Raw genomic sequence first — 12,330 nt, 5'->3', positions numbered from 1 at the left:
GTGACACTGTGTTTCAGCCTCATGCTTATTTGGGTTTTCCACCTTCACACCCAAGCCTAATGTCACAGTACAGAATCCTAGCTGCTATGCACGATGGTTTCTTGTACTCCTTGAATCAATGGACCAGAGTGGACCCGAGGCTGATGACTGAATTCACTACTAACCAGTATCAGCTCAATGCGCTGATGCTCGCATGTGCACAGTTAATTTGGTTGTTATTGTCGCTTATGTGTGTCCCAGTGGAGCCATTGCGTGTTGGTTCACAGGCCAGGTTTTAGTTCCACTCACTAGTCCAGATGCACACATGAAAGCTGATGTGAGCTCCCTCTGGGCTGCTTCCTGTGTGAAAACCTGAAACTGTTGTCTGACTCTGCTTATATTACAATAATTTTGTCATTTATTTGTGACTGACATAGATGGCTAAGTTGTTTCCATGCAGTTATAGTTTTATCGAGTGATATACATACACAGAAGATGTTTCCACTTTGACACATAAGATTGAATTACATATTTGCATTGTCAAGTAATCAAATAAACATCGAATTAAGGGCTCCTGTTTGTAAATTTGGTTAATTTTCTCTTAGTTATACAGTGCAATAAAAATGAAGTCATAAGTCAACCTGCAAGACAGTGAACACATGCAAAAGCCTACATTCTACAGGCAACTGGGTCTATCTGTTCCAGCAATGTTACTTTAATGATGACCTCTTTGTTTCCTGACACTGAGCTGCTCAAGGACCATCAAATCCTTATCTCATTGTTATGTTCACATCACAGTCCTTATCCAAGCTACCCTGTGCACCAATGGACACAAACATTTCATTATTCGTCTAAATTACTAACTCATCACTAACTCATCTCTAACACACTAGAATCAAGGCATATTTTTTGAATGTCAGCAGCCAAAGTCCTCCCATATATTAACATCCCACTTTCTGCAGCCTCAAATCCCAATGAACTCATCTGTGGGATGTGACCAGTGGCTGTGTGATAAGGAGGCTGCGTAATGAGTGAGCTTTAAACCAAATAATGGCTGAGCTTTGCTATTAAACTCTCACACTAGGGATTTTTAGATTAGCATTGCTTTTTGATCTCATACCCTCAACCCTTTGATGTGGCATTATGGACAGAGTCATGACAACGAGCAACAGGATGGCTGCACCAAGCGACTGTAAGACAAATACTGGAATGCGTGTGATATTAAGTGTAAACACTTTAACTGGCTTCACCTGATTTGCGCCAATTTTTACCCCCAGTGTTTTCAACTGTGATAGATATTGAGCACCCAGGCTCATTATAAGGCCTAATTCAATTGACCTGGATTATGTTACATGTGTATGCATATGTATGATGGACAGGGCAGCAGCAATGAAATATAGAGATTTGTTATAGCGTGAGGATAGTCACCAGATAGCCATAATAGTGACAGAGTGAAACTAAAGCAATAGCAAAAATGCAGTAATTGTCAGTACAGGACACTAAAAAGCAGAGAAGGAGAAGGGGGGTTCATACAGACCCGGCTAGTGTCCCATGCTTACTTGTGTGTAATGACCCATCAATGGTGACATCTTGTTTCATCAATTTCTGCTTCCCTTCACTTGTCTGTCTGGCCCTGTCTCTCTCGTTTTCCTGCCCTTCTCCCCTTCTGCCGCCTGAAATTCATCTTCCTCTCATGTCTTCCTTTTTGGTCCTCCTCCTAACGGCCTATCTGCCTCTGCTAGATGTAAAGGATAACCCTCAGCCATGTGCTGGAGGGACATACAGTTCCAGAGCAAGTGATAAATTGTAGTACTGTCAGCGTCAGGCATAGTAGTTAATACACATGTCACCAAAGTGTATCTTTCAAACATTGTTAATGAATATGCAAAATTCCATCAGAGTGAGATAAAACTTGCCCAGTAGAAGCTTACAAAACCAACTGGTTTGCTTTTTAACACAATTTGAATGGAATCACTAAACTGTATTGTCAGATATTGCACACTGAGAGCAATATATCTACTTAAGTCGACATGCAATACTTTGAATATGAGACAGTTGATTGATTTATTGATGACACAGTTTTGATAATCTCATTGCATCATCCCTGTGTGATTTCTCAGCAAAATGCTTTAGCTTTGCTGGTCGTTTTATTCCAAAACATCTATGCTCCCGTGAAAGGGTGACAGAGTTGACAAATCTTATGAAATCCTCTTGAAAATAACTACGAATAATCAATATAGCTCGAGTTTCTATTTATTAAATCAAATCTAAATACTGACAATGAAATCATTCTAAATATCACACAAACTTGATTTTTGCTTCATCTCAATTCCTTACTCTAGTTTTACATACTTCTTCTTCCAGTGCTACAAGATTAAAGATAATGAGCTTAAAAACACATAGAAATACGTGTATATATGTTAAAGAAATCATTGCTCATTGCTAGAGAGTCAACTACTAAACTAAAGACGATGCATTGTAATTGTCCCTGTCACATGTGTGTATGTGTCTGTGTGCTCGAGACGAAGCAGGGGACCCAGCTGACGAAGCCTCTCACTGGGACACTGGCTGGTCTGACGCGCCGCAGGCCCAGCTCTCAGCTCCACCTCTGACAGGCTTCATGCTTATTGCTCAATGACATTTGATGTTTTCCTTCAGTTTGCTGTAAGATTGATTTCCCAGATATGTTTGAAATATCTCCAGAGCCCTAGAGCAGGGTGACTGGCACAGCGGCACAGAGAAGGAGAGAGACAGAGGTGGTGCAGCAGGGGAGAGATGGTGTGTTTTGGGCAAAGAAAGAGAAGAAAATGTAAAAAACAGCGCTGAAAGCACAGGGTGGGGGTGGGGGGTTACTGTCATTATCCAGTTGTCAAGATTATCATTACCTTAGATAACTGATATTATTGAAGTGAAAATGCTTATTATAGGCAAACTTCAAAGGCAAAACTGAGGCTTCCTTAAGCACAAATTAGACATATTTGTACGTATTATCTTTCACTACTGTGCAGACGGAAGTGTTGAACACGTTTCTCTTTTTCGTTTATGCAAAAGCTGGCACTGAAAAATGTGTTGCAGACACATGCTGTGATATCTGTGCTGTATCTTTCATCTTTGATGGCTTCATGTTATCCGTATGTACACTAGCTAACCACATACTTTACCTTCATGGATGTTGGCTTTTAAACTGTGTACTTAAAACAAACAGATTCTTGTCTAACTGAGAAAATCTGGTGTCCACGATTTCAAAAAGGATTTCAAAAAGGATTTCAAAAATGATTTCTAAAAGGATTTCAAAAAGGATTTCAAAAAGGATTTCAAATTTGAATTAATCAGACCACAGGACAGTAATTCACTTCAGTTCAGCTAAGATTAACTCGACCATAAAGACAGCGATAGTGTTTCTGGACATCGTTCACAAGCATGTTTACAGATTCCAGGTTGTTTTCAATGTTGTGCCACCCAAAGCCTTGTTCTTATACAGACATTTCTTTAAATGTGATAATGTTATGTTGTCTACCATTCATTCTTAATTTCTTCTTAACTTAATCTTACATTTTGATATTTTTTAACTAGAAACTGGTGACAAATTACAGGAAAAACAGCCTGAATATAACTCAACATTTAACCTATATGCTCTGGAACCTTTCTACTACTTGTGGTCTCCTGGAAAATATACCATCACTTGTTGTTCTGATGATAAGGGTAGAGATAGATGTTTAGAATGTCAATTTAAATTCTCCCCGAGGTAGTCAGCTGGGATTAGATCTTTTGACTTTGAAGGCATTTTCATGAGACTCTCATCATTTTCACTATTCAACTATTTACTGACCCCATGTGCACAGTAGGGGGAGATAGAGGTGTTGTCATCAAAGAGGAGACCACGATAGAAAATGTTTCATCAAAGTATAAAGAAACTATTATGTATTGTTGTCCAGTGTCTCTTCCCTCTAAGGGGAAATACCATGCCATGACAGATATACTGGATACTGTCACCATAGGGATCAAGGTTTTCTTCAACTTTTCAGCTCTCTGTATTTGCTCTCTAAGTTTTTTACAAAGTGATGACTCCCTAGCTTTACATCAGAAGACTTAACCATTTGTCAAACTCAAACATGTGCATACATATTTGAAGAGCAGTAAAAGTGTTCAACTTCAGAATTTATTGTGGCATCTGTTTCATTTTCAGTTAAGATCATATGTATTCAAATCACTGCATTCTGATTCTGTTATGCTACAAATTTCCCATATCTCACCACTTTTTTGCAATCTAGGATGTAGAATTCTAATTTCATTTTAATATTTAATACAAACTGTCTGGCGGTGGATAGCACAGCTCAGTCTCATAATTGTTTGTGAGACTGGCACCGTAACATGATCTTCTGATCTGTGTCTAGTGACACATGTATCAGTTTACTTTGTGCTAGTGAACACAGCAATAACAGCGTAGATAGAAACTCTTAGAGGTTTTTTTTTGTGAAATTGCCGTAAAAGAGTGTTTATGACATTTTACAGGTGACACATTTTGGAGGTGAGAGGTATTTGACTGTAGAGCTACAAACACGACTGTCAAATTAGATATCTCAGTTTGACTCCCAATCCAGCCGATGACTTTTTCCAAATTGACCCTACTTTGAAATCTAACTTTAGATTTCAGCATTTCTTTGGTCTGGTTTAGGCATTAAAAACTAAGTGGTTAAGGATAGGAAAACGTCACGGCTTGTTGTGTTAAAACTGGCACTGCAATTACGTATTGCAATAAAATCTCCCTTTTTTTAGTTTACTGGGTGCCCGGACAAGATCTTCGGCAAAATACAGTTAACGTGTTGGAGGCATGAACCAAGCCTCGTACTACTTAAAATACTTATGAAAAAGATTACTTTAAAAGTCGTGCTTTATTGCATGAACAAAAATACACAATCCTAGTCTGAGACAAAGATTTTTCATGATGTGATGACTTCATATTTCAGCAACAGACCGGATTGGACAGCAGGGCAGTGGAGGACAGTGGAAAAAACAAAACAAAGACCCATTCATTTGAAATATTGCTCTAAGTTATAGAATTCCTCGTTGCGTCTGCAAAGTCAACCAAACTTAACTTTTGTCAAATGTCCAAAAGATTTTTATCTTAAAATTTCCAGGCCTTTCAATTGACCCTGCTCAGATTATTTTCTGATTAATCTGAACACATCAAGTTCAAAATAAAGTGGGGCAATTAATACGTGATCTGAAAAGGAATGACACTCCCTTTGGCACGACTTCTGTGGTGGCATCAAGTTCCTCTGTGACTGCAGAGGTGTTTATCATAACTGAATGGGGCTTCATGATGAAATTTTCCCCTTTGTGAAAATGCATCCTCTGTGCACATTACACAATGTCACATCTTGTCACTGAACATTTGATCACATTTTCTGCATTGTTTTCTTTTGCACAAGGAGAGGTTCGGGGGCACAGAGCTACTGTTTTAAACTCTTTAATGCAATTTAACAATGCCACGTATTCTTTTCACGTTTCATTGGGGTCCTTTACGTGTGAAATTGGAGAGGCTGGCCTAGCCTCCACGACACGGCACAGCAGAGACACGGTCACACAGAAGCGCCAGATGTGGGAGGGAGAGCGAAATTAATTGCTACACATTGTTCAGTGGGTGTGTGCGCACCTCCAGTGAATTAACCGCTCTCAGGGCGTGACTGTTTGAATAACGGGAATTAGGTATGAGGCCTCTCACTCACAGCTGAAGCCAACTCCAGGCATCGCATTCAATTAGCTGATCTGACCCCAAATTCATATGCTTAACTTGTCATTTGTTTGTGCGTAAAGATTGAAAACATTTATTTGTGAACAACACGTCCCGCAGTTGTTACTCTCTAGTTTATCTGTGCACTTCTAACACCTACAGTACACCTCCCCTGAACTCCTGTTTTAAAGCCTATTTTCACACTGTTGGAGACAAGAAACACTTCACTTAGAGGTGCAAATATGATAAGAATCATTAAAAGTCAACCACTTAATTAAAAAGACATATTCTGACAGGCAGTTTTAACAGTGATGGCCTGAAAGCTGTGCGTTTGCTAAAAATGGCAAACCAATTAGAGAGGCTGTCAGTGTGGCCCATTAACACGGATCTTAATGTTGCCTGTTCACACTTGTATCGCTATCAGATTAGACAATGAGGATGAGAGCTCAGATAGTGCAAATTAATGACAGCTGGATAGCAGACATCAGGAGCATATGGTGCTCTCCTGTGGCTCTTAATGTTAAGTTCATACCATCCCTTCGCCCATAAGGAGGAGAACAAGAAAATAAAAACATGATTTGAGACAGCGTGTTTTTCACAGCATCAAAATAGTGCAATTTCTAAAATGTTTTTTTATCGAATTTAAGTTTTCATGTCACTGCATGGTGACTTGACTGTATAACAGCTGTGTTTTCATTGTATTCCACTCCATTACCTCAAGATCTACAGTATCCGTGGTAGTACATCTTAATGTTACTCTGAGGACTACAATTACCATACCAGCATCTCATACTGACCCTAACCCATACTGTCAGCATCATCTGTATCAGAAGAACTAGCAGTGGCATGCCCACCTCAACTGTGACCTCGGCATAGACTTTGGCAAGGAAGGTAAAATTAAGTACCTCTTCCCCCCACCTGCCCCTCTTGTCTCTTCACTTTCCTGGGCAATAGAAGGGTGGAGGGTAGAGGAGATGTGGTGATTTGATGGAGAGGTTGTGGGTGCGGGAGGGATTGGAGAGGCAGTGGTGATGGGGGGGCTTAGCGTCCCCTGGGGCTGCCTGCTGGAGCGAGGTGACCCAGCTTGTCGTTCGGTGACCTGTGAGAGGGACATTATGAAGTGTGAGTGGCTGTCACCCTAACCACTTGTGACAGCATGGCTCCCAGCGCAGCTGTGCCAGTCTGCCCCAGCCAGAGACCAAGGGCCCACAGAAAAGAGGGCGGGAGAGAGGCCGCTTTGGAGAAGGCACGAACTAGGGTGGGGTGTTCAGAGGGTGTCCATGGTGGGGCAGGGAGGGTAGGAGTGGGGGAAGAAAGTAGGTGAGGGTTTTGAAGCTCCCTTGGTCCTACTAGTGTAATGACTCGTTTCCATTGATTCTGAAGCCCAAGTGATGGCCTTATGGCTCTGAAGTGTTTGAAATGTGACTTTGGAGTTATAACAGACCAACAGTGATCTTTCATATATCTTTTTGTTATCTATATAGACTGAAAAATAACTATTTAGCTTGTCCGTCATTATTGTTGAATCTTTTTCCTGAGTCGGAATCGTCCGATTGTCTCCTAACACAGAGTGCTTTTAAGCGTCACTTAATCCCTCTGAGTCTCTTTTTCAGAAAACAGTTCAGTCTCAAAAATGTTTTGGTCTCATTGACCTTTCTCAGGTTGGCAAAGAAAGCAAATGACACCAAATAATGGGATTTTATTATGTCACTTTCTTGTATGCTCTTCTTCTTAATGGCTGGTTGCAGAACCTTTAAAGGCTTTACTTCAGTTAAGCCCCCTGCAAACCTCTAATAAAATCTCTAATGAGAGGGTCAGTGAGCTTTGACATGCCTGTGCTGTTATTTACCATCTTGTTAATCTCATTTGATTGTGAAGTGACTAAGGGGGTGAGGTAAATCCAGATCTGGATCATTAGGACGCACTCCCTTTTGAATATGTGATGACATCTTTGTAGATGTTGTTGAAATAATTTGAAATTTGTTTACAAAAATGAATGATCTAAATAGTACATTTGATGAGGTGAAATGTTCTGCATTTTAAATTATACTCATGACAAGTTTAAGTAAACCTGAGCCTTCGGTTGGGGCTGAGCAGGCTGCAGAAGCTTTCCTGGGCGCACTCTGGCCGGCTCCTGCATGCACACCTGTGCTTCATTCAGCCTCCTCAGGAGTCCTTCTTAAGGACCAGCAGGAGCAGCCAGATTATCAACATCTTCCACATGATAATCAGGGCTGTCTCGTGGCAACACTACTCTCTGTGTTTGATAGACTTACCTGCATCTCCCATGTTCCTCAGCTTCCCCGTGGACCCCTATGCTGATTCCTATCAGCAGTTCAGCCCAGTCTGTTTCCTCGTTGTCACTTCCTGTGGATACAATTTTGGAGCTCACCCTCACAACTTATCTGCCTGCTCACCCTCTGACAGCTCAGTTCCTCCTCACCACAGTCAGTACCTCCATTCAAGAAGGAATCCTCCCACCTGAGAAGTAAGGAATATCTAAATGTCTCTTCTCAGTGGACGCTCCTGGCATACGTAAAAAATATAGCCAAGCAAGGATTAACCTATCTCTCCTCTCTCTGAGATTCTGTATAAGCTCAGTATGTGCCTCTTGACAAACACTGGCTATGAAGAACCACATGCAATTTGAAATGGGCAGAGGACACTGACTTTTAAAGATGTTCTTTTATAGTAGTTTAAATGTCTGCGTTTACAACACAGCCAGGAAAAACAAAAGTTGATAGGAGAATGAAATAAGTGCTAAGCTGAAGGTGTTAGCATGCAGGGTGCAATGTGGGGTCCAGTGTCTAAGAGAGGGATGATTAATTGTAGAAATCCCCACTTTTGCCAGGGAATGTATTGAAATTATGCACTTTCAAATGGATTTTATGTCCCTAAAATGGTAATAGCTACAAGATGGGCAGAGTTATTATTAAGCAGTAAGTACTTTACAATGTACTTCAGCTGTAAAAACTGATCATGTAACTTTTGTAAGTTATCTTGTAATCTATTTCTTTTTTTCTTTTTAGCACCGTGCAATAGACTTTCAGTATAAACTTGTTCTTACCAAATTGAAGAAGTAAATGAAAAGTGAGAATTAAGCAAAGTTTTTTTTGGATGCAATCTATTCATTTAGTCAGAAAAGAATATTTAGAACCAAAAACTGATTTATTTGGGTTGTCCTTGATTGTTTCTCATTCCCCGTTCAGCATCCCCGTAACTTTCCTCTCAGAGTATGTCAGCATCCCTGTCCTGTATCTAAACCTTTCGAGTATATGCCCCACCCCCACCCCCAAGTGTCCCTCTGTCACAGCTGACCTGTGTGCCCTCTCTGCGGGGCCTCTCCTGGTAGCGCCCAGCTGGCATGCTGTGAATCGGCTGGGCAGAGGCAGGAGGCAGTGCCAGCTCTACTGGTGCAGAAAGGGGCACACCAGGCAGACAAGCCCAGTGTCAGCAGCATGCCGTCCCCCTGGCTGCTATGTACACAACGCACACATATGCCCCCATACATGTGTCTGCAGCCCAAATGCATGCACACCAGCATTGACGGACCAATGCCAAATAGGTTTGATCCGACTGGGACCTAGTTAAGTGGGACAAAACATTTGTTTACACACTAGACTAGCTCAAACAAATGCACAGATACATTGAGCCGCACAGGAAATCACATGGGAGGAGCTGTGGAGAGACTGCTACACTCGCACAGACTGAATCTTATCTAGTCTTGTTACATGCTCAGGAGAAAATAGCTTGAGAATCCTGAATTTAAACTCAGGCCCATGGTCGGCGATAAATATGTAATTGGATAAGTTTTAAACTTTATTTGCACAGGGTAAACACTAGCTGCTCCATGTAATTTACAGGAATGAGAGAATTAGCCTTTCATGTCATCAGGCCTGGGAATGTCTGTCCTTCAGAATATTTGGTTCAACTTGGCCATCTTCTAGCAGCAACTCTGAAGATTTTACTGCCCTGAGGTCAGATCTATACTAATTATGTGCAAAGAGAGGTGAGAATGCGCCATAACTTGATTTACATCATTTTGAGACTGGTGAACTGAGGTTGCACAAGTTTAAATGTCAAGAAATATACATGGCTATGGATAATACTGAGATATGTGAGTTTCAGCAGCATTTACAGTGTTGCTCACTATGACTTAGGAATTCATATTGGAATAGCCTATGTTGGTACAAAAAAATAAATAGATGATTTGCATACTGTTTGATTATTGCAGACTTGAGCCACACATCCGTATTTGTATTTGTGCTTTTGTGTGTGTATTTTGACCTCTGTCACACAGTGAGACCCCCAATTGTGCTCCAGTAGCCAGCCGAGCCCAGTGAAGCAGAGCCGATATGCTCACTGGCATTTCACACACCCTAACGCCAGCGTGTAGACACACATGAACAGCATTTATCCAGCTGGGGTCCCTTGTAACACGCACACACACACACACACACACACACACACACACACACACACACACACAGCACACACACACAGACATCAGCTGAGATATGAAAGTAATGGTTGGGGTCTGATCCACTAATGCACGCCTTGCAAAGTACATCCATGCAGCAAAGAGCCCCAATCTCCGCTGTTATCAATCTAGCTCTGCAGGTCATCCCACCCTTTGCCATCACCAGGATCTGAGGCACACTTCCGCCTTAAAAGTTGTACACCACTTGATAATCAAGATAGAACCTAATTGAGCCCACCCATGCAGAAGATGCTCTCGCCTTTTTGTGAGCACACACTTTTTTTGTGGAGATGGCGTCCTGTACTGTTTCAGCTCATCCAACTGTGAGATTCTCCTTTCCCCTTTCCAGTGCTGCCATCATCTCACTAATGGTGTTTCTATTTCTTCTCCATAGGAGGTAAATGAAGCTTTTAAGCAGGGCGAAGGGAAGGGGGGACCGCTGAAAAGATTAATTGACTTTCTGCAGAGCTTCACTTATCCTCCACTGGCACCTTTGACTTGTGAGTGTATTTGTGTTTGGGTTACATGATTATATCACAATTATTGTGGCAATTTATAGTTGGTTCAAGATTGTGTCAGGAAATCTCAAACTGTGTCCCATCAGCCCATTCAGCCACAGGGGCTACTTCATACTTGTCTGCACTTAGAGGAAATCTTGGTGGAAAGGTTGATTAAAATATTCTGTCATTCTAAGTTAACAATGTTACGAAGACCATTAGTAAGTAATCTAACTCAGAAATCTGAATTTTTACTCGAATTAAGATGCAGTATGTGAAATTATTGCTGTCACAATATCAGATTGCATGATTATCAAAATAATTTACAGTAATGATAATCTCACTATGAGGTTGAAAATGATTAAGAGAAAAAGTATCGCAGTCAACTCCATCTTTTAATTTTTTCTTCAGCTTTCAGTATTTTTTTCTCTTTTTGGGCAAATAAACAACCTTCAAAATCAAAACTTTGGGAGTAAATGTGTCAAAGTACCCTTGGGCAAAAATAATTAACCCCACTTTGTCTCCCAATGTATTCCTCACTTGTAAGTCACTTTGGATGAAGGCATATGGCAAATGAAGGCGATGTGACATTGATGTTTATAGTCAGTGGTGGTATATCATGACAATCGCAGTTAGCAGGTAGGGGTTTAATTTGAACTGATGTCTCTTCTTTGCTTTATAGGAAAGACACCCGGCCTTAGGAAAAAGAAAACTGCAACATTTGTCATACTTCTTGTGGTAACTTCTTACTACTTAACTGCGTGTTTTCAGTATCACACAAGAATCTTTGTTTTTCTTTGTTCTAAGTTTTTCTATTTGACCTTGTTTTTTTCTGTTTGTTATTCCATTACATATGATGTGCATAGCATTTCTTCAGAATATAAATTCAGAGTAGTGAAGATATCGTCTTTTTTTTCTGACCTTTGGCAGCTTTGAATCAATCTCAACATCCGACTTATCTGACCTGTTGAAATGCTCCAGCAGCAGCAGGACTCATGGAAGATGCCCCCCCCCCCCCCCCCCCATCCACCACCACCACCACCAGTATCGCCTCTTAAAAATGGAAAAAAAAAGTGTATGTAATGTTATTGTTAATGTTGATATACAAAAATACCAAAAAAAAAAAAAGTTTAACACTCATTTGCTAATGTTTAAGTTGTCTGTTCATCTGTTATTTGACACACCTTAGTGATGTTTTTTCATGCACTCACACAGAGCTTTCAGTGTCAGTGTTTACCCCAAGTGCGTATCTGGTTATTTACAAACTGATGGATGCAGGGTGAAGGATGTGCCGTGAATATAAACGGTGTCGCTCATACAGTGAAAGTGTATTTGACTTTGTCTGTGCACGCTGGTGTGATGAGAAAGGGCCAAACGTGTGAATATACAGAGAGCCTCTCCACCACCCCCCATCTCCCCGCTGCAAACTCCACCACCCACAGCTGCACACACTTCTCCTGTCACGGTGATAATCTCTTTGTCAGGAGCCGTCTGTTAGAGATTTGTCCGTCTGATTTGGTGAATGTCCGAGTGGCAGGTCGAGCTGTAGTGCCACAGGGTGTCCAAGGGTTTGTGTGAATATGTGTGTGCGTGCGTATCCGGTGACATGGGTGGTGGGATCTCAGTCCATGTCAGAGTGT

Source organism: Leuresthes tenuis, unplaced genomic scaffold (assembly GCF_036924035.1).
Source record: "Leuresthes tenuis unplaced genomic scaffold, fLeuTen1.0.hap1 SCAF_2, whole genome shotgun sequence".
Taxonomy (NCBI): Eukaryota; Metazoa; Chordata; class Actinopteri; order Atheriniformes; family Atherinopsidae; genus Leuresthes; species Leuresthes tenuis.
The sequence above is the reverse complement of the archived record's forward strand: the minus strand, read 5'-3'. Positions refer to the sequence as shown.